This window comes from Brachyhypopomus gauderio, chromosome 11, assembly GCF_052324685.1.
Source record: "Brachyhypopomus gauderio isolate BG-103 chromosome 11, BGAUD_0.2, whole genome shotgun sequence".
Taxonomy (NCBI): domain Eukaryota; kingdom Metazoa; phylum Chordata; class Actinopteri; order Gymnotiformes; family Hypopomidae; genus Brachyhypopomus; species Brachyhypopomus gauderio.
In genome coordinates, this window is record NC_135221.1 from 24,140,598 (window position 1) to 24,166,512 (window position 25,915).

General features: G+C 41.2%; 1 long non-coding RNA gene across 1 annotated transcript; it reads left to right on the forward strand.

The window, feature by feature from the left end:
- Positions 1 to 2,104: 2,104 nt before the first annotated feature.
- On the forward strand, positions 2,105 to 5,269 carry LOC143527542 (uncharacterized). The gene is made up of 2 exons (XR_013134162.1): positions 2,105 to 2,797; positions 3,549 to 5,269. It is a non-coding gene; the product is annotated as an uncharacterized LOC143527542 (long non-coding RNA).
- Positions 5,270 to 25,915: the final 20,646 nt, after the last annotated feature.

Below are 25,915 nucleotides of genomic sequence, written 5' to 3' on the forward strand. Positions count from 1 at the left end.
TATTATTAGTAAAAGGCTCAAATGAACACCATGACTATCATATCATCTGCAAACTAAGAATAGTGTTGTGGATGGGTTGGCATGAATGAAGAGTGTGTAGAGTGGGGGTGTGGGGGGGTGTGGGGGTGTTGGGTGTGGGGGTGGGGGTATGTGGGGGTGTGGGGGGTTTGGGGGGTGGGGATGTGGGGGGTGTGTGGGGGGTGGGGATGTGGGGGTGTGTGGGGTGTGGGGGTGAGTGGGGGATGTGGGGGGGTGGGGATGTGGGGGTGTGGGTGCTCAGATGCAGGTAGAGGAGGTGTGCTTGCCCAGACTAACAGTCTGGGGTTGGTGAAGGAAATGCTGTATCCACTTGCGTATGGAGAGTTAGTACTGGTCCATACAGTTTGTCAACAAGCATGTTGGTATTAAATGCCAAGCTGCAGTAAACAAGGAGCCATCACCATGTAGGTCTTGTGTATTTCCAGGTGAGAGAAGGTTGGAAGGAAAGCCAGACAGATGGCATCGTCTATGGATTTCTTTGCTCTATAGGCAAACTGGTGTTGATCTAGATCAGCTGGGACAATGTCTTTGATGTGGGAGAGTACCAGTTGTTTAAAGTGCTTTGAAATTACATGGGTGAGAATGTCTGGTTTATAGTCATTGGGCTAGGTTACCACATTTATTTTGTAAGAGAGGGCACGATGGTGGTGGATTTGAGGGATGTACGGGTTGTTCATAAGGATGGAGAGAGGTTGAAAATATATGTGAATACTTCTGATAGATTTACATTCACATTTACAGCATTTAGCAGATGCTCTTATCCAGAGCGACTTACAAAGTGCTTTGCTTCTGATCACAGAATACATCCTAAGTAATAGTACGGATAGGCCAGAATTCAAGACACCATTGAGTCAGACTACTACTAAACTACAGGAGTCAATATCATTGCCTAGTGTTTTGCAAGTTATACGTTTGCCAAGAAGCACAAATAACCATAGACAGACATACCATATCAGAACAACGGCAAGTGGTATCAGCTGAGTTAGTACTCTGGTAAGAACTCAACAAACAGGTGAGTCTTCAGTCTACACTTGAAGATAGCAATAGACTCTGCAGTTCTAGCAGCTAATGGAAGATCGTCCCACCATCTTGGAGCCAGGATGGAGAATAGTCTGGAGCTTTGTCCTCCATGAGACTTTAAGCATGGGGTTTCAAGTCGAGCCAAGCTTGAGGTTCTGAGTGTTCGCTGTACAGATCAGCTTTTGACCATGGACATCATGTAGGGAGGGGCCAGTCCATTTTTGGCTTTGTAAGCAAGCATCAAGGTTTTGTATCTGATGTGTGCTGCTACTGGAAGCCAGTGAAGAGAGCGTAGCAGAGGAGTCACATGTGAGAACTTGGGTAGATTGAAGACCAGTCGTGCTGCAGCTGATAGGTGGTTAGTCCAGGCCTGAGGTGAACAGCCTTGGACACCACCAGGCTCAGCTGTTCTTCACAGAGGACAGGCTGCACCTTGTGATCGTGTAGAACAGCACACTGTGGGTCCCGGCAGTTTGTAATGGAGTGGAGGTTAGTATTGTCTTTGTCAAACCGAGCAGAGCGTTGTTAAGAGCTGCTCCTCTGCTAGGTTGTCAGGGTTATTGGCTGATGTGTACTGTTATCTTTCCTTTTGTAATCTGATGGACTGGATATCTTGCCACATCCACTGTGGGTTGGAGTTACTGCTGAAGTCCTGTGTCTGTATCTGGAGTTTGTAGGTGTGTGTTGCAGACCCAATACCTCTTTAGAGCTCTGGTGATGCTGTAGGCTGAGGTGTCTTCTGCTTTTAAACCCATGTCTCTTGCCCTGAGCAGACAGTTGGCTTCACTGTTCAGACCATGGCTTCTCATTTGTGTCATTTTGCAAACAGTGACATTTCCACACAGTAGTTAATATATGACAGCATAGACTTAGATTTCCCCTCCAGGTCTGTCTGAAGGGCAAATATATTGAATTCTGTGTGTTAAAAACAGTGCTAGAGCAATGTTGCCATAAGGCCAGGCCAAACTGTTGTTGGTTGGCTTATTACTCTTAGCAAGGGCATGTGTGCTAGAACAAGTCACAGAGACAGGGTTCCCGCGGGGTCTTAAAAAGTCTTAAAATGTCTGAAATTCAAAACTTTAAATTTAAGGCCTTAAAAGACTTAAAAAACAGCCAGATTTTCATTCAAGGTCTTAAATTTAATTTAGTCAGGTCTTAAAATTTTACCTTAGTTAATTTTAGAAAAGTGTAGTTTAATCGAAACGTCCGGAAGTCAGTTCTGTGTTGTCTGTGTTTGTGCGGGGCTACAGGTGTTGGTACGTGTTAATTAATTAAACTACAAAACCCATAATAACCGCAGGCAGGAAACGGCCCTTGTCACGAAAAGCCTTCACGCAATTTTGTGCCTCATCCCCGCCGTCTTCGCTATCGTCAGTGCCGGGTCCCGCCGGACTCCACCGCAGTATCACTAGTGCTTCGGCTAATGATATTCGGGCTAAATTAGGATAGAGTGACGGCAATGTTCCCTGGTTCGAATATCGCGAAAAAGTTTTCGTGTGGACTAAACAAATCGCATATATAGCTAGATTTGGCTTGGCAGACTTCATCAAGAGAGAGTTGATACGCTCTTACCGGGCCGTATGTGTTAATGTTCGATGAAAGCTTTAATTCAACCACAAAATCCAAACAGCTGGATCTTCATGTTCGGTTCTGGAGCAATGGATATGTGCAATCGAGGTACATGGGCTCTCATTTCATGGGCCATGAAACAGCGCAGGATCTACCAAAACTTATCAAAGTAAGTGATCCTTACTTATGCTCCACAGTCTTCTTTTCAATGTGTTAACCATTTTATACAATTAGGCTACAATACAAAAACATCTCAGAGCCATGTACTGTCCATGGCATTGAGTTAGAGAAATGTTTCAATGCATGCTAAATCCCAGCTAGAGGAAATAAAAATATATTTACTGTGTTAAATCATGTAAAATGTAAAAAAAAAAAAAAAAACAACTATGCCCTGTAGATGGGTTATGTCATGTTTTGAAACATGTTCCACTGTCCCATGCTCTGTTTCATGGATTGCACATGGTTTTATTTACATTGTACTGATGTATTGCCTTTTAGTGGGCATATATACATAGGGTAAAAACAGGTAGTGTGTCCCAACGTTTTCAATGTTAACATTCAAATTCATATTCAGCATGGCTAGACAAAGTAAGTTGGTTTCATCGGGATAATAAATAGAAAAGAAGGTAGGGGGTTAAAAAAGTTTTGTGTGTTTTAAGATACAGATGGCCTGGGGAAAGAAAATTCTGAGCCTTTATTTAATTAGTTAATTTTATAATTTCATTTATTTCAGTAATTTAACCAAAATGTAACATTTTAATAAATTTTATCAGCTGCAGGGTGTGAGGATTTTGGTCAAACCATGCCTTAGACATATTGGAAGATAGGCTGAGTCTACATGTTGTTAAATGTATAATGTGTGTATGATTATTTAATTTGATGGTGTACGTCTATCTTTTTATTTCTTATTTTCCAACAAGGAGGTGGAGGCAGAAAACATGCAAGAGGACACAATTGTCACCAGAGGTGGGGACTCGAGTCACATGACTTGGACTCGAGTCAGACTCGAGTCATTAATATTAAGACTTTTGACTTGACTTGAAAAAATATTCAGAGACTTAGACTTGACTTGGACTTTTACACCAATAACTTGGGACTTGAATTGGACTTGAACCTGTTTACTTGCAAAGACTTGATTTTTTTTACCCCAAATCTAAATTTTAAAACGCATATTAATATTTATAAAGTGCGCCCCATTAATTTCATTTCCGTCCTTCTGACGCAGACTGACGTTACACCAGATTCTGTGACCGTCGAGTTTTGTGACCACAGGGGGAGCTATTTCACAGTTTCTGTTCAGAGACACAAACGCTTTACGAATGCTACGTAAACTACGCTGATGCACTTTCTTTACTCGTTTTGTTGGTGTCCACGAGCCAAAATATGACAGATGTTTATATTTACATTTATCGTATCTTAATTACATAAATGTACTTAAACAAGATTTACCATCCCCTCACCATTGCAGCCAACAAAGAAATCATGAATGGGATGTACAGGTGAGCCTTTTTAACTGGGGTCACCAATTCTGACGGCAGCCATCAGAATATGTGACCCCACTGAATCTCCAGGTAACAATAGTAGCCTACACCGTGACCCCACAATAACAGAAAACAATGAAAAAATAACCCTAACCTTTTATTAGTCTATATTTAAACATTTTATCCAAATGTTTAGAATAACCATTCGTAATGACAGCATCTTGCTTACGATGAAGCTTGCTATTTTCGTGTAAAATGATGTAACAAAACATTCTTGTTTAAGTACATTTATGTAATTAAGAGAAGATAAAATGTAAATGATCTGTCATCTTTTGGCTGGCGGACACCAACAAAACGAGTAAAGAAATGCATCAGCGTAGCATTCGTAAAGCGTTGGTGCCTGTAAAAAAAAAAAAAAGACTTGAAAGGACTTGAAATTCCAAGTTTCAGACTTGGGACTTGACTTGACGGTTGCTTGTCTTGACTCGAGACTTGACTTGAGTTGACTGTCTTTACTTGAGACTTGACTCGGGACTTGAGGATAAAGACTTGGACTTACTTGAGACTTGCAAAACACTGACTTGGTCCCACCTCTGATTGTCACACACAGACTCATATGTGACTATGTCACAATGCATGGAGGTGTCACAGGTTCCCCTCATCAAGGAACTCTTAGCATCTGTGGGTGCAGCACGGTCAAAATACTGACTCTTTCTGGATCAGGAACGAATCAGGAAAGAAAAGGAATCCCAGAGCCAGAAAAGAAAGCTGACTAAGCATTCTTTAGAGGACTTTAAGAAAAGGAAGAAAAGCTTGGAAGACGTGTCCACCTGTCTTGCTAGAGTGGCAGATTCTCTTGCAGAAGAAGCTGAGGGCAAGGCTGGATCCAAGATGGCTCAGCTCCTTTCCAAGTCAAATGCCTTGAGAAGGGCATACACAGAAAAGCTTGGCCAAGTCAAAATCCTTGAAACTGAGATTGGTACTGAAAAGGAAGAACTCAGAGATATGTAGGGTGAGGTTGTATGTAGATATGCTAGTGTTGTGTTGGTAAGGTTGCTTGGGTTGAGAATGTTACTATTTTGATTATCTGTTTTAATATTGAATTAATGTAATCCTGTAACTAAATTAATCAAAATAAAATGTTTTAAGAGTTTCTGGGATCATTGGATTGTTTGTGGTAATATGTTGTGTTGGTCTTAAATTTCACTGAGAATGGTCTTAAAAGGTCTTAAAAAAGTCTTAAATTTAACTCACTGAAACCTGCAAGAACCCTGAGAGAGAGAGAGAGAGAGAGAGAGAGGTGGTCTGACTGCCCAAGCTGGGGTTGGGGTATGGACCTGTAAGAATCCTTTATGTTAGTTTACACATGGTCTCATGTATCTCCCCCCAGGTTGTACATTTCACATGTTGGTTTTGTTAAAGTCACCAGCCATAAACAAAACTCCATCAGGCTGTGTGTTCTGTTGTTTATTAATGGCATAATACATGTTCAAGTACTATCATCGCATTTGCCTGTGGTGCCATGTATATTGCCATTACAACACCACCTGTATATTCCATACATTCATTTACCATCACAGCAATGAAGACCTGAATATAGCATCAAATACATATTGTTTGTAACATTGACAATCTTTTCTGTAAAAAAAAAAATTGTAAGCAAACGTTTAGAGATAAGCATCTGTTGTTGCAACTTGCTGGTTCAACAGAAATATACCGTTATACTGAAGTAACCACTCTGTTATCAGATATGACAGCATGTGTAGAATGAGTTCTGTAGAGTCCGTGCAGTAGGAACAGTTGTATAATGGAGAACTTGCATGGCTAAATGACTTTTTTTTCTAAATGACTTGCATGGCTTTTCTTGGTAGGCTATGCCACATTCTGCCCTGCTCTGTTATTTGGGGTCCATTTATAGTCAAATGAGGAAAATAAATTTTCATGAGTTCTTCCAAAACGATTTGAGAGAATCAAATCAGGAAAACACAGAGACCTGCAGAAATGTTGTAGATTCTGGTCTCTGCTGGTCTGTTGTGGTCATGGAATGTTAAAGTCAGAGGTGCAAGACAGCAGATGTTTATGAACTGGAGTCTGCATGCTGGCCAAATCCTCTACCATTTCACTACTTTTATGAGTGTCGGGATAATGCTGAGCAGGCAGGTTTTCTAATCCGTTCACTTTATGGAGATACACCCTGGAAAATAATTATACTGTACTTAGCACTATTCTAGACAGGCAATATATAAGAAGACAAAAAAAAGCAAAAAAAAAAAAAACAAAGATGAAGAGAGATGTACAGCAGTGGGCAGGAGTCATTAGAGTTCCTGCTACAGGACATGAGCAATTAGGGGAACCTATTCATCCCATAAAAGACTTTGACATCTTTCTAGTCAAATTGGTTCATCACAGAGGATTAGAACCCATTCCCGTTCTATCAAGACATCAGACATCTGTGTGATCCTTGATACTCAAACCTCTTGATGTACGCAGCATCGTGCTGCCTGTGTAGCCCTGTCTGCTCCAGCTATACCTTCTACCTACTGTTTCCACAAGCAGCACAATTACATTGGCTCCAGGCCAGCATACCTGAGCTGGTAGCACTTGCCAACTGTATAATGTAACAATAGAGATTTAGAATGTCCAACTTCCATGGACAAGAATTCAAAAAAGCATCATTTCCGCTAGAAATAAAGCCAGTGCCTAAGGGGAGAGAAGCCAATCCTGGTTGTGCCTCCACTATGAATGAGTTGGAGTATAAAGGGTGACAGGGTGTGGTGTGTGTTCAGCGCTAAGGGAACACATGAGTAATACTTCATCCTATGTAGAGAGCTGCTCTTCTGGCAACTACCCTGATCATCAGGAAACAGAAAAGCCACCTAATGGGATAATTCACATACAAAGGGCCCTTCTGACATCCTGCTTTACCTGGACTCACATCTCTGTGGCTGCATAATTTACTCTTTTTTTATTTATAGACAGTGTGCAGGTCCTTGTGGTGCATAAGGGCTGCATGAACAGTAGGTGTACCCACCCCCGCTAAAATGCTAACATGGCAAGTAGGGTATATAAAGCTCATCAGACCTTTCAAACAATCCATCCAGGAGAGCAGGAAACTGAGCACCAAATACTAAGGTGAGCTAGATCAATTTATTATCTAGCCCAGAAATTAAATAACAAAGCACTAGACCTGCAAACGTAACAACAATTCCAAAAATTACAATGCCTTGAGGAAGATTAAAAGGCTCCTAGTGAAGGATGGGTAGAATACAGTCCTGCAAGACCACGTGGTCTATGCTTCACTTTAAAATCCTTTGAGCAGTTTAAAAAATAACAACACTGCCACAGGACCAAGTAAACCAATAAGAGATTAGATGAATGAAATTTGGAGAAGACCGCTTCCAAAACAACAACAACACTAAGAAGAAAGCAATACACTCAAGAGCCAAAGATATCCCCGATCAAAGCCCTCTGCACAAATATGCTGTGAAACAAGAACAAATATGTCCACCTAACTGAATAAGATGTTACTAGCTTAGCTGGCTGGCTTGGAGGCGTGAGATTAGGGCGGTGGCTTGGGCTTTTCATTGTTCTCAGTGAGATAAGAACAAATGTGTGCTGCTCAAAATTTGGTAAGCACTGCTTTCTGTATCATGGACTCACTGATACGTGCCCAGTATTTTTGGTAATGTGTGCTCTGCGGCTAGACTCTTCTAGTGTGCTTATGGGTAATTTCACTGGTACTCTTCGTAACATATCACGAGCAGCAAATCTGTCACAAAGCCGTTTTGTATATATAGACACCTTGTTTCATGGCCCAGAAACTAGAACAAAATTTTCCCGTTGATTCCCTCCAATCTTTAACACATCATGGAAGGATCAATACAAGAAAATGGAGCTCGTTCCTTGCTTTAATCATCAATATCTACCAGACCAATGAACAAAGCGATGTGTGGCATTCACAGCACAGAATTCGCAGAGCTGTTTTGTGAGGGCCGTGCATGATAAAAGGAAGATTTAGCCCAGAAGAATCCACACACTGTCTGTAGTGTGTCCTGCAGTAGATTAAAGTAAGAACCATTTTCCTAGGATTACCATATGCAAGTGTATCTGAGCTAGTTCGATTTATGGTCCAATAACACTAAGCATAAACAAAAGCTTCTTTGGATGCATATCCTCAGTGTCTTTGTCTATCAAATACATGGTGCAAGCCACTGTGCAGAGTTCTAATTAGTTTGACTATGGAACATAAACTGTAGGGGACTCTTCCTCCCTGGTCTAAAAGCGCTCTGTTATAATACCACTGTAACTGTCAGTACAGGAGTGTGACTCTGGCTAAGAATGGGCTTTACTGAATTACATTTTGTGCAAGGGCTTTTCAAGCCTTTTCTGTTTGCTTCCAGTTAATTTGAATAGATTTGTACTGATGTTTGAGGAACAGAGGGAAAATGCTTATTCTATAGACATACGCTACCAGTCAAAAGTTTGCACACAAATGCATGTTCTTAAAATACATTTTAATCTAATAGAAATACATATTAGTCTAATAGATGATGCTTAAAACATAAAAAGGTGTTATATATGAATGTATTCTCAAAACACACACACACACACACACACACACACACACACACACACACACACACACACACACACACACACACACACACTTTCCTTCCTATATAACATTAGCATCAAGCTAATTGCGCCATATAATTTCTTAGCTTTTCAAACGCGAATTCAAACGCGGAAACAGAAAGTGTTTGATTACAACAAATATTATATAGTATAGTATATGAAATATACAAAGAGCAAGATTCAAACATTTTTATTTATTTTTATTGTTTGACGGGACTCATTAGAGAAACTGTCGTCTCTACGTGCGATTGAATTGTAACTTTTGAAACACGAGTCTACAAATTTTCTGCCGTTTGTTGTAGTATCGGTAACATACAGTCTGCTTGTAACTTCAACTTTTTCGTGAAGTATCACGTTTGGTGTTTTGGTCATATGAGCTTGGGGGTGAGCCAGCTTGTGCTTTGGCAGGCGTATGAGCTGGGGGTGAGCCGCTTCCACCGCATTACCAAGACAATGGGCGTTAATCCCTTCACAGCAGGGGAGTGGGCTACATGGACCTTACCAAGCCCTGTGAAATTTTTCGCTTCTCTAGGAGCTCTAGTGTTAAATGCACTCTCAGTTTTATTTTATAAACTCTAAAAGCATCATTGCTGCTGCTTCATGAAGCTGGTTAACAGAACATCAAGAGTGGGCAAAGCTGTCATCAAAATATAGGATAGTTACTTCAAAGAATAACATGTTTTCTTTCACTGGTTTGACATATTCTATTTTGTAATGTCAAAAATAATAAAAATAAACAAAGTAGGTGTGTCTAAACTTTTGACTTGTAGTATAGAGCCGGAATGTGTCTACAATATACTGATGTCCCCCGTGATGATTTACAGTACACGTCCTTACAGCGCATGGTACAACCCCTTACATTACAGGTCCTTACAGTACAGGTCCTTACAGTATATCCATTTACTCCATAGTTCCTTACAGGACAGTCCCTAAAAGCACAACTGGTAACCCCCCATTCTGCAGTTTTATTGGGCCAGAATGCTGTAAAGGGACCCAGTCAAATTTCTGACTATCTAACTATATTCAGACTTTTTTTCTGTGACAGGCAATTTTGATTAGTATTATTGATAAAATGAGTTGTATGACTACTGGAAGATATGGACTAATGGAAATCACATATACAAAACTCTTGCTCAATCTGACTACATGTCACGTATGGCCTCGCCCCCTCCCTTAGCTGTCACTCCGGGTTCCCTCATGTCTGTGCTCCTTGCCCGTTCACCCCGCCCTGCTCGTTTGTCTCTGTGATTCCTCGTTCGTTGGCACGCCCCTGTATTATCATCCACACCTGTTCCTTGTTTCAGATCTGTGTATATCTGCCCCTGAGTCTCCCTTGTCCTTCGTCTGGTATTTTGACTGTTTCTATGTTTATCGTTGTACCTGGCTGTTTGTTGTTTCTGTCGTTTGGTTTCTTGCCTGCTGCTCGTGTTCCCCTGTTTTGTAATGCCCGTGTATGCATGTTTTACGGACTGCCCTCCCGTTATGGACCCGGACTGGCTAAGCGACGATGAATATGGTATACCCTTGAATAAATCTCGCTCTTCTCAGCGATTGTGTCCGTTCTCTTGCTCCGCTGTGCGAGCAGCGTTACACTACAAACTGGTTCAACTTTGAAGTTTAATTTGTATTAGACACTAAAAAATGTCAAAACAAACCAGAGAAGATTAGAAGAAAGGCAGGTCCTTTTTCTGTGGATTAAACTTTTTTATGGACATAATAATTCATTAAATTTGCAAATTATTTAAAATAATGTAAGTGTGAATATCCTGATTGAGAGATTTATTTGTTCATTTTGAGGTGCAAACAAACTTCAAGCAATGATTGTAGAAGCAATCATTCTACACATAGAGAAGAAGACCCCTCCCTTTGTCCAGAAGACACAGACAGGTTGAAGACTGAATGAGTCTAGGACTCTGATCACATGCTAGCAGCTGCCATTACCTCTGCTGTTTGTCTCAATTAACCTTGGGTACCATGGAAGTGCCCTGGGAATACAACAGTTAAATTACACCTAATGTACTAACTAATTACAAAATGTATTCTCCATTTCCAACACTCAGCTTCATCCAACCTTCAGCTTAATCACTCATTTCCCCTTTTTATTCTTTAAGGGAGAAGAACCTATTCATTTAAGATTCAGTATACGGTTACGGATATGGTTCTTTTCCTGTTCAGTTGTTTTAAATTCAGTGTAATTGGGAATAAGGGTCTCACAACATGGCAAGATATATCTGTCATATAACCATATATTAATATGGTTTTGTTAGAAAGATCGATATGGGGTTCCAGCAGTGTTACACAATTTTTTACTGGCGTTTAATGTTTTGTGATGCACAACTGTAAGATTTTTCTTTATGCTCCCTTAATTGAACACCTATTGAGAGAACAGTCCATCAACTGTTAAAAATATATCTACTGAATGAATATGAAGCAATTGATGGATTGCCCTGCAAATACTAGTCTACATGAGAGTGGGTATATATGAATATAATTCACATATTGCCACCTAAGCCATAGTAACTAATTTTAAAAGACTATAGCATTCTCCTTCATACTCAATACTTCGGAGGAATTGTTTTTACAAAACATGCAGGTACACGACACAGACAATTTCAATGAATTTATTATATGCAAAAACTAATTGAAGTGCAGTTTTGTTTTAGCAGGGAAACATAACAGAGCTGAACTGCCATTCCAGAGTTAGTTTGCCAACGGTGCAGCATAGTGACACTTTTTTGTATTGGTTTGCCTTGATATTCTAGCCAATGAAATTTGATGTAACACGAGGCTAAAGTGCAAAATGTCATTTTTAATTTTACATTTGTTCTAGGTGAGCCACACAGAAATGGTGTTCATTTTCCCCATTGTGTACCACTATGGGGGGTTCGGGAGGGGGGTATTAAATTACAATATGGAGTTGTAAGATCGATAGTAGCAGATGACAAAGCCAGTGAGGGCCAGGGGTAAAGCTGAAAAGAGCAACCAGCTCTCTAGGCAGTTAATCATAAAACTCATAACTCAACTCATAACTCAACTCATAACACCCTCATACTGCAACATCATTTCTGGTCACACCTTGAAGATACAGCTCAGTTTTAGAGAAGAGACACCAGGCTTGACTTCATCATCCATATGATTTGTAGGCCACCCTGGATCTGTTTAGCCAGCAAGAGGGCCACATTACACTCAAATGGGTGTAAAATGTCTGTGTTCAAAGGACCCTGATGTACAGGATGCTAAGATGCAAGCTGAGATATTAGTAAACTAAGTGGCATGCTGCTAAGACAACTGGAGTCATGTTAGAGCAGAAATGTATTCATAGTTACCAGTTCAAAACTAGTCCAATGTAACGATTCAACCAGGAAGACATGGATCCAGTTGCGGAGTACTGATGTTTTTATTTTTTGAATGAAGACGGAGTACTCGCACAGGTGAATAACTCCGTAGGGTGTGTGCAGTGTGTGAGTGCGGTTGTCGTAGTCAGGACGGTCCGAGTTCACGCCGGGTAGACAGATGGCTGGAGGTACAGTACAAGAGGGCTAGGCTGGGGACGAGGTCTGGAACGAGAGCAGAGGTCAAAACACAGGAGAGCAATCAGGGGGAGATAACGCTTGGTAGATGGCATGCCAACAATACTTTGCAACCCGGAAGATAGAGGAGGACGCTTAAATAGCGTGAAAGGGGAGGGGCGATGAGCGGCAGGTGAAACGCATCACACGGCGATCATGTGCTGTTCCTGACATCCAATTACAACTTTTTTTAGAAGGAATATGGCCAAAGCCATTTGGAAATGTGTTTGGAAAAAGGGTTTTTTTCACGCAGCCCTGGTGGAAGATTCTCCTCGTGTGCGTTATTGTCCTTGAATGAAAGGGGATTGTTAGGAATCCCTACAAGGAGAATGTCTTTCTGTAGATAGACACTTAAGCAGAAGGAAAACTCTTTATCCTTCTCATTCTATTAGACACTTTTTTGCACTTCCAGACAGCATATTAATGTCTTGCTCTGCGTATTCTATATTTGTATTAGTACAGAGTGTACAGACATCTGGTTGACCATTACACCAACACCCTATGTGGCAATCTATCTTCCATAGGGAAGCCACACGCATCCTTTTTTGCTGAGACAGCTTGCTCATCAACCTATATAAACTTTGATGTCTTCCTTAATAAGGTGTGAGTGCTTCTAGGTTTTACTGACCCTGAGTTTTTCATATTGAGAACTGGCCCCAAAGGAAGAACAACCAGACAAGTGAGGATTGAAGGTGGGACCACAGCGTCACTCTTAGAGTGTTTCCTTGAGAGCACCATGACGGTAGGACCACAGGGACACTCTTGGGGGGTTTCCCTGAGTCAAAGTCAAAGTCAAATTTATTATTTAGTACTTTTTATAACACATGTTGTCACAAAGCAGCTTTACAATCGTATGGGTCCAGATCCTAAATAAGCAAGCCAAAGGCGACAGTGGGCAAGGAAAAACTCCCTTTGATGATGGGGATTAGGAAGAAACCTCGGGAGGACTAAAACTAAAAGGGAACCCATCCTCCGTTGGGTGGCCCATTAGCACAAGTCCGTATTTGTGTACAAAAGGTGGTTCTACAGTTATAGTTAAGGTTCTTGTTCCCCGGCCAAGTAGTCATAGTCCCTTCAGTGCAGATGGTGAGCCTCAGGTAGGAGCCTCTTGCGGCAATGGCACATCCAACCCCAGCATCAGTACATCCACCGGCAGGCCAGACCATCTCCCAGGTGCTTGTAGGTGCTTGCATGCAATTGTCTTGGGTAGAAGCATTCAAAAAGATAGACAATACAGACTGAGTATGTGGACATCCATTTAAACCACCATTGATTTAAACATACATATCTCACGCGCCAGTGATTAGCATGTGGCTCCGGCAGGCTAATCTATAGCAGCATAACTAAAGGGAGGGGTTCAGAGGTGACCACAGTCATGAGGGCTCACTGAGACATTGCTTACCAGTCAAGTCATTGTCACAACTAGAGTGGTGCCATGACACAGCTGGATGACAGCATCAACATCTCAGATTACCAGAAATCTCAACATCTGGGAAGCCTGAGCCTCACACATTACAAGGGGAATATTATCTGAAGGCTTGATTAAATAGGTGAGTCTTAAGTCTAGATTTAAAGATTGGAACTGTGTCAGAATCTTGGATTGGAGCTGGAAGGCTATTCCATAATTGAGGGGCTTTAAAGGAGAAAGCTCTGCCTCCGGCTGTAGTCTTACAAATTTTTGGAAATCCAGCATTTTGGGAGTGCAAAAGGCGAGATGTGTTGTGGTAAGCAATGAGTTCACTCAAATATTGTGGGGCAAGACCATTTAACCCCTTATAGGTTAACAGAATAATTTTAAATTTAATTTGATATTTATTCGGAAGCCAGTGTAATGCCGTGAGAGTGGGATTAATATGATCGATTTTTCTAACCTTAGTTAGGACTCTAGCTGCAGCATTTTGTACAAGTTGTAGCTTCTTTATGGACTGTTTAGAGCATCCAATTAGAAGACCATTACAGTAGTCTAATCTTGACGAGACAAAGGTATGGACCAGCTTCTCTGCATCAGCTAATGAAAGTAAGTGTCTCAGCTTGGCAATATTATGTAAATAGAAAAAGGCAGCCTTAGTGATATTGCATATATAATAATCTTTATAATAATAATCTTTATTTGTATAGCACCTTTCATACATACATGTAACTCAAAGTGCTTTACAGTATAAATAAATATATGTGTGTCAAATGAAAGATCCGAATCAATAGTGACACCTAAGCTTTTTGCGGTAGATTTAGATGTTACTAAAAAACCATCTAGGGTAAGGGGAATATCAGCCCAATTGCTTCTAGCAGCTTTGGGCCCAAGAATCAGCACCTCAGTCTTACGGGTCGCACCTCAGTCAGGAATTTAGTTGAAGAAAATTAGACACCATCCAGTTTTTAATGTCTTGTATGCAGTTCTCAATCTTGAGAGTCAATCAATCAATCAATCAAATTTTATTTATATAGCGCTTTTTACAACAGTTGTTGTCACAAAGCAGCTTAACAAGTGCCGAGTCCTAGCCCCCAGTGAGCAAGCCAAAGGCGACAGTGGCAAGGAAAAACTCCCTAGAGTAGTAGTGATATCATCTGGATTGGCAGATATATACAACTGAGTATCATCTGTGTAGCAAAGGAAGCTAATACCATGCCTATGAATGATAGTGCCCAGTGGTAGCACATATAATGAGAATAATATGGGGCCCAGTGCAGATCCTTGTGGGACACCATATTTGACCTTAGTACGCTCTGAGGATTCGTTATTTACTAGTACAAATTGATAACGATCTGTCAGGTAGGACCTGAACCAGGAGAGTGCCAATGAGTGTCTCCAGCCTATTAAGTAGAATATTATGATTAATGGTGTCAAAAACAGCACTGAAGTCTAGCAGTATGAGAAAAGAAACGTGTCCTTTATCGGAGGATATTAAGAGATTGTTCAGTACTTTAGTCAGTACCGTTTCAGTGCTGTAATGAGACTAAATCCAGACTGAAATAACTCTGATATCTTCTGTCTGTAAGAAGGAAGAAAGTTGTGAAGAAACTACTTTCTCTAAAATTTTGGATATGAATGACAGATTAGAGATTGGTTGGACTATAGTTGGACAGTTCCTGGGGGTTAAGATTTTTTAATTAGCGGCTTGATGACTGCAAGTTTAAATGAACTGGGAATGTAGCCCAGGCTCAGTGAATAGGTAATTATGGTAAGCAAAGGTTCTACATTGCTATGCAGAGCACAGTGAAGGTTGGACCACAGGGTCACTCTTAGTGTTTCCCTGAGAACACCATGAAGGTAGGACCACAGGGTCACTCTTAGGGTGTTTCCTTGAGTGCACAGCATAGTAAGGACATAATCCCTACAGGTTATATGTAACGATTCAGGGGGTTAGGCGTGACGCAAGTGCAAGATTTGACTAGTTTATTAAAGATAATTAGAAACAGACTAGACAGACAAAACTACCAGGTACACGAAAATAGCGTAACAGAAACATCAAACAACAAGACGGCAAAGCAGAACCACAAAACAGAACTACACTTGACTTAATACAAAACCCACACACACGTAACTGTAAGACAGAACTAGAAACCAAAGAGGACTAACGAACATAAGGCTCAGGGTTACTCGCACAGGAACAGCTACAAACTTAAACGTAAAGTATAGGGTTGCAGACAGTAACATAACATAGAGGACACAACCGATGGAAAACTGAACAACAACACAGAAGGGAAAACTACCGAATACTAAGAGACCAAACGGGAAGCTGAAAACAGACACAGTGTACAACTGGGACGCTTAACGGACACAGAAAACACGTAAGGTTAGGCAAAGCAGAGCGAGGGCAAGGAAGACACAGAGGGATGCACTTACTAACAATGACCGACACGGAGGACTGAAACGGAAGGGAAGATATACTCTGAACAGGGGAGTGAAACGAGATTCAGGTGTGGGCACTGACGAGGGCGGAACAGATACAAGGGAAAGCACAGAACTGGGGAAACTAGGTGGGACCAGGGAGGAGGGCGGAGCTGGACGTAACATTATATATGAAGCAAAAAATATATATATATATTTATTTGCATTTGATTTTCTTTTCATGCAGATTTTATATATGGCCAACGTTATTTAGCAAACCTAAAGTGTTATTGTAATTAAAGTGTCATGCTTAGCCCCACCCACTCTGTCAATCATGTCATGTGCCCTGTTGATATTCCATTCAGCTATGTATCGTTAAGTTGCCTCGCTAGTTCATGTATTTATATCGTGTGTGTTCTGTCCTAGTTGCAGGTTAATTTATGTGGTTGTCATTCTGTTCGTTTTGGTTGGTGTCGTCTGGTTTCTCTGAGTTCGCTCTATGTTGTTAGTAAGTTGTCTGTTGAGTTCACGGTTTGTCGTATTGGGTTGTCTATTGTTTCATGTATAGTTGGTAAAGTAAGTACGTGTTCATTTAACTTCACATTCCTAGATGTTTGTTTGTTTCAGCGTTTAGTTTCTTGTCAGTTTTTGTCATGTTTGTTGTATATTAATATGTAATAAAGTTGTTTGTCTTGTCATTGGAGTCCTTTGCATTTTCTACTTTAGGTTTGGTTACTAGTTATTTCACTTCCCATGCCGCGTCGTTCAGTTAGTGTATTCAGTTACAGTAAATCCTCATTGGCTAAAGCTCCACTTCCTCAGCATGTGTGTCCGCCCAGCGATTACATCTTCAGTTTTACGTAAACTCTCATTGGCAAAAGATCCGCTCCCTTAGTATGTGTGGACACCCAGAGATTACATAACACCCACTATGTTACATAAAATGATTCCAGGCAAATGGAACAACCATTTAACAGCATTTATTACATGATACAGAATAGGAATAAATGCTATTACCTACAACTTATAAAAGACTCCAAAGAACTCCAACATTTACTGAGCAAACAGAACAAACACTGTACAATCCATAACAAGCTTCCATTTACAACCTAACAAAGCATGCGACTCATTATGTTACATGTTATGCTCATTCTTCTGTTTAAAATATTTGAGAATTTTACTAGAATTTCAAACTTCTAAGATTTTGTATGACAACAAATTTTGATCCTTGAACTTGTGTCTCAGGTTAATTTCTCTGCCGATCATTTACTAGGCTAACGAACCATGAGGGAATTTGAAAACAAAGCTGTCCATTTAAAGAGACTAACAAGCAGGAGATATTGAGAGAGCAGACCTGCAGAACCAGCCAAGAAGATTTGTGTGTTCCACTTGTGCAGTCAAGAGACAAAAATTAGAATTCAGCCTTGGAGACAGCAGGCCAAGGCACGTTAGGGCGTACTCACACTAGGGTCTGTGATCCGAACCGTGCCCGGGCCCGCTTGAAGAGGTCGGCCAGGGCACGGTTCGCTTCTAGTGTGAGCGCTATCCATGCCCGGGCCCGCTTGGTGCCTCGTGTGATTGGTTCATTTTGCCGGAACTCAAACATGACGTCAGTGATGCAACGCTCACGTTAAACAGTCATGGCGGCAAATGACAAATGATCGATAAATCTGTGCTTGCACCGTGTTTCTGCACTCCCAAAACGACTCCAAAAATACAATAAAAAGAGAATCGGGAACTCCATAGTGTCACGTCCAGCCCCTACCTCCTCCCTGGTCCCGCCTAGCTCTCCGCTCCCATTCATTCCTCCCTCTGTCTGTCACGCCCTCGTCGTCAGTCTCGTACACCTGAGTCTCGTTTCACCGTCCTGTTTCTGTGTATAAAAACCCCCTAGTGTTTTACTCTCGTGTTGATCATTCCCTGTATGTGAGTCCCTCGCTTCTCCTTTGCCTTGCTTTTGTCTGTTCATATTATTGCTCTTTTACTCCCTCTCTGTTTCGTTCCTAGCCTTCGTTTGTTTTTTATGTTTCCCCATGTTCAGCGCTTGTGTTTTCTCTGTGTATATCCCCAGTCTTTTGTAGTCTTTAGTAGTTCTACATCTCATTGTCTGCTTAGTTATAGTTTATACTGTTGTGTTACCTCTTCCTTATCTCCCCTGTGTTATTGCTTCTCTTGTACGTTTCTCCCCGTATGCGTAGCTGGCTTCTTGGTCTGTTATTGTTTTACACGTTAATGTTTCCCTGTTATTTAGCTTGCCCGTTTTGTTTATATCCTCTCCCCATTGGTTTGGATAGCTCCCTCTACCTTCTGTGTCATAGTCGTGTTTGTTAACCTCTTTCATTAATAAACCCTAAACTCTGCACTTGTGTCATGCCTGCCCGTCGTAAACGTAACACATGGTTCTTAATGGGAGGCTGCCCCAAGAGTCACTGCGCCTTGGCCACCTTCTCCTTCTACATGGTACTCCTCTGCTGAGATCACCCAGACAGATGAAGCCTCAACAGTGTTCTTATGCTGTGGCATTGTAGGAACTTCTGAACAGAAGCAGCTTCAAGAGCAGGCGGCTATCATATTCTTTAACAGCACCAGAGAGCTCTTCACAAACATGCCCTCACTAAGATGCCACTAAGCCCTCTCAAACAAACAGCTGAATCATGTTTTCGCCTTACAGGTTGCAATTCAAACAACTCTTAAGCATTAATATGTTTTTATGCCATATTTACCCAAATGAAGATTACAACAACATAGATACACTCACTAGCCACTTTATTACGTTCACCTTGCTCGTACTGGGTTGGACCCCCTTTTGACTTCAGAACTACCTTAATACTTTATTTTTATAAAGCGCTTTTCTGAAACCCAAAGACGCTTACAATACATAAGGAAACAGAAACATATAATACAAAACAACAGTGCAAAGAAAATTATGCAACAGGGAGATCATAGGAGAGAGAGAAGAGGTGAGTACCTTTAGAGTTGCAACAGTAGAAGATCTAAGAGATCTAGAAGGTCTGTAGAGAAGTAGGAGGTCAGACAGATAAGGAGGAGCCATGTTGTTTAGAGCCTTGTAGGTAAGGCTATAAGGCTCTAAACAACTATATAAGGCTATAAGGCTCTTCATAATCTTGAATTGAATGCGGTATGTAACAGGGAGCCAGTGAAGATCCTGGAGAACCGGTGTAATGTGATCATATGGGTGAAAGTGAGGAGACGAGCAGCAGAGTTTTGGGCCATTTGAAGCCTATGCACAGAGGAAGAACTAATACCAGCCAATAGTGAATTGCAATAGTCTATCCTGCTTGAACTGAAAGCATGAATGAGGCGCTCAGCAGCAGACTGAGAGAGGCATCGCCGGATCTTCGCTATATTGCGCAGGTGGAAGAATGAAGTTTTTACAACAGAGTTAATGTGGGCAGTGAAACTAAGGGTAGGATCGAGGAGGACACCCAGATTCTGGATCAGGGTAACAGGTGAAATATGTACACCGTCAATGTTGAGAGAGAATGGAGGAGTTTTACTCAGGACTGACTTGGTGCCAATCAGGATAAGCTCAATCTTCTTGCCGTTTAACATAAAGAAGTTTTGCTTAAACCAGTTTTTGATTTCTAATAGATAGTTTTCAATATGAGCAGTGGGTGGATTGTTGACAGAACTGGTAGTGAGATAAATCTGGGTGTCATCCGCATAACAATAAAAATTTATTTTGAAATGATGCAATATATGACCAAGAGGAAGAATATAAGGACCTTAATCCTTTGTGGCATAGATTCAAGAAGGTACTGGAAACATTCCTCAGAGAGTCTGGTCCATACTGACATGCAGATTTATCGGCTGCACATCTATGATGCCACATTCAAAGTCACTTAAATTCTTCCCCATTCTAATGCTCGGTTTGAACTGCAGCAGATCGTCTTGGCAATGTCTACATGCCTAAATGCATTGAGTTGCTGCCATGTGATTCAATATTTGCATTAATGAGCAGGTGTACCTAATGAAGTGGCTGGTGAGTATATGTGAGTACGATGAGGCATTATAACAGGAATGCACTTTTAATTAGACAGTTGTGAAACACATGAATCAAAGAGGCACCAAACAAATACTCACACCTTAAAACGTGAAACAATATTAACAGTATCAAGACAATTGAAAATTAGAGGGATTACATGGGATGGAGAACGTAGATCACAATGTTACACAAACGTAAGACTAACAACAGTATGGCAAAAGACAACGGATAATTACGTACAAATTGTTACGCTTAACACAACTCGGTTCCACAGAAACTTAAGAAACATGACTGACTATCTCAGCACGTAACCATCCAAACACTAAAACATTAGATACATACGCACAGCAAACAAACCAGCGAGAATGGTTTGATCTGCACCAGGAAACTTACTACAAAAACATGGAACTCTGACAGCAAGAAACACTAACGCAATAACCAAATTAATAACTGAGGGAAAAAACCACATACATGAACAAAACATAGACCCACAAACACGAAATGAGGGGTTTAAATATTCACCATAGAGCACTGAAACAAGACACCGGTCAGATAGATGATTGAAAATGAGGGGCTAAACAGGGTTGTGGAAAATGAAAGTAAATACAAAGCACAAGGGAAGACAGAAAACACGGAGGAAAATGCGAACAGAGATTCGATCGACAGAGGAGGGCGGGTCACACGTGACAGCAGGGTCACAGCTGGAGTCTGAGATTAAACTTTTTTTTTTTTTTGTATGTATTTGTCTCTTTATAACCTTCAGGCAAGGACATCCATCAAGAAGTTGCAATGTTTAGATTGAGATTTCCATTCATTTTACCTATTTTTTTTACCAGCCTGCTCATCCATTTTGCTTTGGAATGAGCATAATCTTTGTGTAAGAAACCAGTCCCAAATTTAAGATATGAAACAAGGAAAACATGTGACAACATGTCCTTCTTTCCATATCTGCAACATATGTACCAGTTTATATGTTCACTTATTAGATTACCGTAGATAACTAACATCAAAACAGATTCATTAAAAATAACAGCTAATGGTATGGGAGTAATAGAGTGCTCCACAAGAACTGGAAAAAATAATTCAAATTCAAACATAGACTGCACTCATGGCCAGTACAATTCAATGCTGTAAGCACTCAATAAAGCAAAAAGAAAGGCCTTCAAAAACTTTGCTAAGAACTGCGACCCGTAGATGAGAAAATGGGTCCATGTCAGCTGCACACTTTGACCCTGAGTGTGGTGTATTGTGTACAGGCTCTGTGGAACACACTGAATTAGCAAGGCCACAATGGAGAGACACACGGAGAGAAAGAATGGAGAGACACATGGAGAGAAAGAATGGAGAGACACACGGGGAGAAAGAATGGCACACGCGCAACACAGCAGCAGAAGAAAGATCGAAAGGTAAATGGATTCTCATGTGCACAAGCACACTTCAAAACTGTGGCTGCCTTGGGTGCAGAACAAATGGTTATAATTGGTTATCAGTCAATGGGCAGAGATTAATGTGATTGATTAACAAGCAATGGGCAGATATTTTCAAATACCACACATTCGTGGTTCCTTTGATATGAGTCCCCAAAAATAACTTTAAGAGCAACTGTGTAAGAACATACAGCAGCAGTCAGCAGAACAAAGCAGTCATCATAATCAAGTCTAAATATAGATGATGTACACTAGGACATTATTAAAAACACTAGTGTTTCTTCAAAACACTTATTGGGATAAAATCATTGCAAGCAGAAATATCACTGTTAAACCAGGAACATAGCCTGTGTATGTAACGTGAAATCCACCTCCGAGGCAACAGAGTATTTATATATCATTCTGCGGCTTCCTCTGAGGGAATGTTGTCACCATGGTAACGATTACTTGGCTGTGAAATGTGTTTTTTACTAACCGGAAATGAAATTGCTGGTAAAGGTGAAAACACTGTGAATTCTGTGAGGCATGGAACAGCTGAATTACCAACATCAAAAAATGGTTAACGTAAAAAAAAAAAAAAAAAAAAAAAAAAAAAAACATTCAACATTTCAATTTCTCAGACATACATGAGAGAGTTAGTTGATGTTTAGTGAGCATCGTTTAATGTTAGTTTGCCTGCACAACACTTTGGTAGATAACAACAAACAAGCAAGCACAGAAGATGCAGTTTCACAGGCTATTACTTACCAGGTACACATCCATGATACTAAAACCATATACAAAGCTTAAAGAAAGTGAAACAGCACGCTTTCCATGGAGCATACGTTAATGAAACAAGAAACAAAAACATTTTCTAAAGATAAGCTCCACCTACTGGTTGTTTTGATGGAGACTTATTTGGAATGTTCTGAACCAATTAGATTCCTTCTGCCTCCAAGTCAGAGCTGCTTTCAAAACAGTTTTGAGTTGTGGCTTTGCACATCAGAGAAATCACCAGGTCATGGGGAATGAGACCGGGTTGGAGAAATGGATGATATTGGTCAATGACAGCACAAAGCCAAAATGCAGCTTGCCTAATCTCTACCTGGGAGGAAAAATAAGGCAGAGTGATGTTGTGCCCTCCCATAGTGAATACAAAATAGCCTGTTAAATACCCCCCAAGGTGTAATATTTCACTGGTTGCGGTGTTTCAGAGGACTGACTCTGAGATGAAACAGCATTGTCCGGAACTCTGAGGGGAGTTCTGAGCTCGCATGACTGCATCAAGGGCAAAGTGCTAATAGAGTTGTTTACCTGCTGTCTACATTCAGGGGCTACGACTCGCCAGAGGGTCCCAGAGTGTGTGAGCTGCCACACCTCTTTCCTATCTGCACGCCTGTATTTACAGCTGTGGAGCACCACTGGGTTCTTGGCTTGTGTTCTATGGCTGAACCCAGTACTGGCCTTTAAGTACAAACTGGGAAGGTTTGTTTAACCTTCGGCCCAGTGTGAGCCATTCAAATCTTAGGAGCCAGTGGGTCTTGGGTAATGTACTCTGGCTTCCAGTTTGGCATGTCTATGTAGAGACAATGAGTGAATGAATGAGATGGACAGAGAATATTTGAAGACATCTGGAATAAGATCATATGAAGATTTCTAAGGAATGTCTGTCTGGTCTGTGCTGTATTCTGCACCAATAATCAATAATGAGTGTTTAGCCTGTGCAACATAGGCATGTCAGCTGTTATAGAGGGCTTACACCAAAGCTCAATCACAAGCTCATCAGCTGAATGCTCAAACCCCAATGGATCACATCAAGAACTGATAAAGAACAGAATGAGAGGGGAATGACTATTAGTCTTTTCTTTATATGTTTCTAATCGACATTCATAAGTGCAGCAGACAGAATGGAGCTTTACATATGGCTGAATCCTGCCGGTGGTGTGGTAACAAGAGACACCATCAGAGCACATATCACTGTGCAGGAGCAACAGAAAAGGACCAGAAGCACTTTATCATGCATTCATGGGAAGAATGGTAATTACCTTCTATTATTCAGGAGTGACTGCTGATGGGACAGCTGCAGTCTAGTGGAGTGACTCGCTGGCCTGATGTAGAATGGCAGCCCTAGATCATTTGAAATGTCAGCTGGGATTTGGCAAAGGTCATTCACATTGCCAGCAGCTTGCCAAAATGTGGTTAAACAAATACTCCTGTCCAAGACATGGTGATGTCAATAGTGAATGGAAGAGAAGGAAGCTCCTGGGACATCAGGACTAACGTTTTCTTCTGTGTCTCCTTCACCCTTAGCATGTTAGAAGCAAAAACGGTTTGTTTACAAAAAGTTTCCTGCTGATAGGTCACACAAGGTCAGATGAGAAAAACAATTTATTGCACTAACTCTACTTTTCTAAAAAAAATTAATAAATGCAACAAAACTACATAATTAGAAAAATGAATGACCAAATAACACCTAGCTTAATGGTAACAGCTGAATGAGGACTACAGTAGCAGTAGTCAATCTAATATCACTGCTAAACAGAATATGCATGTTCGCTCAGTGATAAGTAAATTCCTTACAACAGTCAGTATCTCTGACATAATTGTATCTAAACTAGCAGCTCACAACTCTTGTGCTACTTTTGTATTCCACGGTATGCTGATTGGAGTGTTAAAAACCCTAGTGTACACTCTAATTGTGAGCATTTCTGATGAAAAGCTCTTGTCCACAGCTCTGCAGTCCCTCAACTGGAACCGAGCTGTAGCTCTCAATCAGCCCGTGGTCTCCTGGGGGCTTGGGGCGCAGTGCAGAGGGTGGGGAGATGGCAGAGCCATAATAAAAAGATCTTTTCAGTGATTAATATGGCTTTCTCTCAGCCTCCGCACAACTGACATCTATACTCAATCAAGGCCAGAGTCTATTAAAAATTATTGATCGAAAAACAAGCAAGGAGGTGATGCTGAAGCAGGTTTGGACACTAACGTTGTTTCCTGGGAAGCTGCATGAAGGAGCCGCAGTCAACAGTGGTGAAGGGAAAGCAGGAAATTCACAGAACATCTAATTATACAGTTATAATGAACTACACTATGAGATATAGGGGTGATCTTCAGATTACTTTGCAGAGCACATCCTCACTTTGAATGCAAACACTTAAATGGTGCTCTATAGGAGGTGCAGTCGTACAGTGACATGTGTTTGCAAGATCTAGTGAACATTATATTTATGTGTATAACTCCTGGTATTACAATATACTTGTTGAGGTGTAGCAGTAAGACGGTAACAGTGGTAACCATAGTAACCATCTGAAGGCTATCAGGTCTCCAGTGACATGAAGAAGCATCCTATAATACTTAATTAAATAGAATATGTCATTCTAAATGGAAAGAAATATATACTGTATATGTGATGGCAGGAGCGACAAAAGTAAGAGATGCAGGCACAACTCTCGAGACAGAAGAAACACAAACATGAAAGACAAACATACAACAAGCAGTACTAGTGCAAGGGGAACACAGAGAGTAGTCAAGACGTTGCACAATGACCAACAATGAGTCGACACACACAGGGATTTAGTAACACACAATAATGGTGCAGTCAACAAGCGGCAGGTGCAACACATTACCAGTCGAGGAGAGGAGTGTGGTTACACAACCGTATGACTCATGTGTGAGTTACATCACATGGTGGACTACACCACATGATGGACTACATCACATGGTGGACTACACCACATGATGGACTACATCACATGGTAGGCTACGTCACATGATGGACTACGTCACATGGTAGGCTACGTCACATGATGGACTACGTCACATGCTGGGCTACGTCACATGATGGACTACGTCACATGGTAGGCTACGTCACATGATGGACTACGTCACATGGTAGGCTACGTCACATGATGGACTACGTCACATGGTGGACTACGTCACATGGTGGACTACATCACATGGTAGGCTACGTCACATGATGGACTACGTCACATGGTAGGCTACGTCACATGATGGACTACGTCACATGCTGGGCTACGTCACATGGTGGACTACATCACATGGTGGACTACGTCACATGGTGGACTACGTCACATGGTGGACTACATCACATGGTAGGCTACGTCACATGATGGACTACGTCATATGGTAGGCTACGTCACATGATGGACTACGTCACATGCTGGGCTACGTCACATGGTGGACTACATCACATGGTGGACTAAGTCACATGGTGGGCTACGTCACATGGTGGACTACGTCACATGGTGGACTACACCACATGATGGACTACATCACATGGTAGGCTACATCACATGGTGGACTACACCACATGATGGACTACATCACATGGTAGGCTACATCAC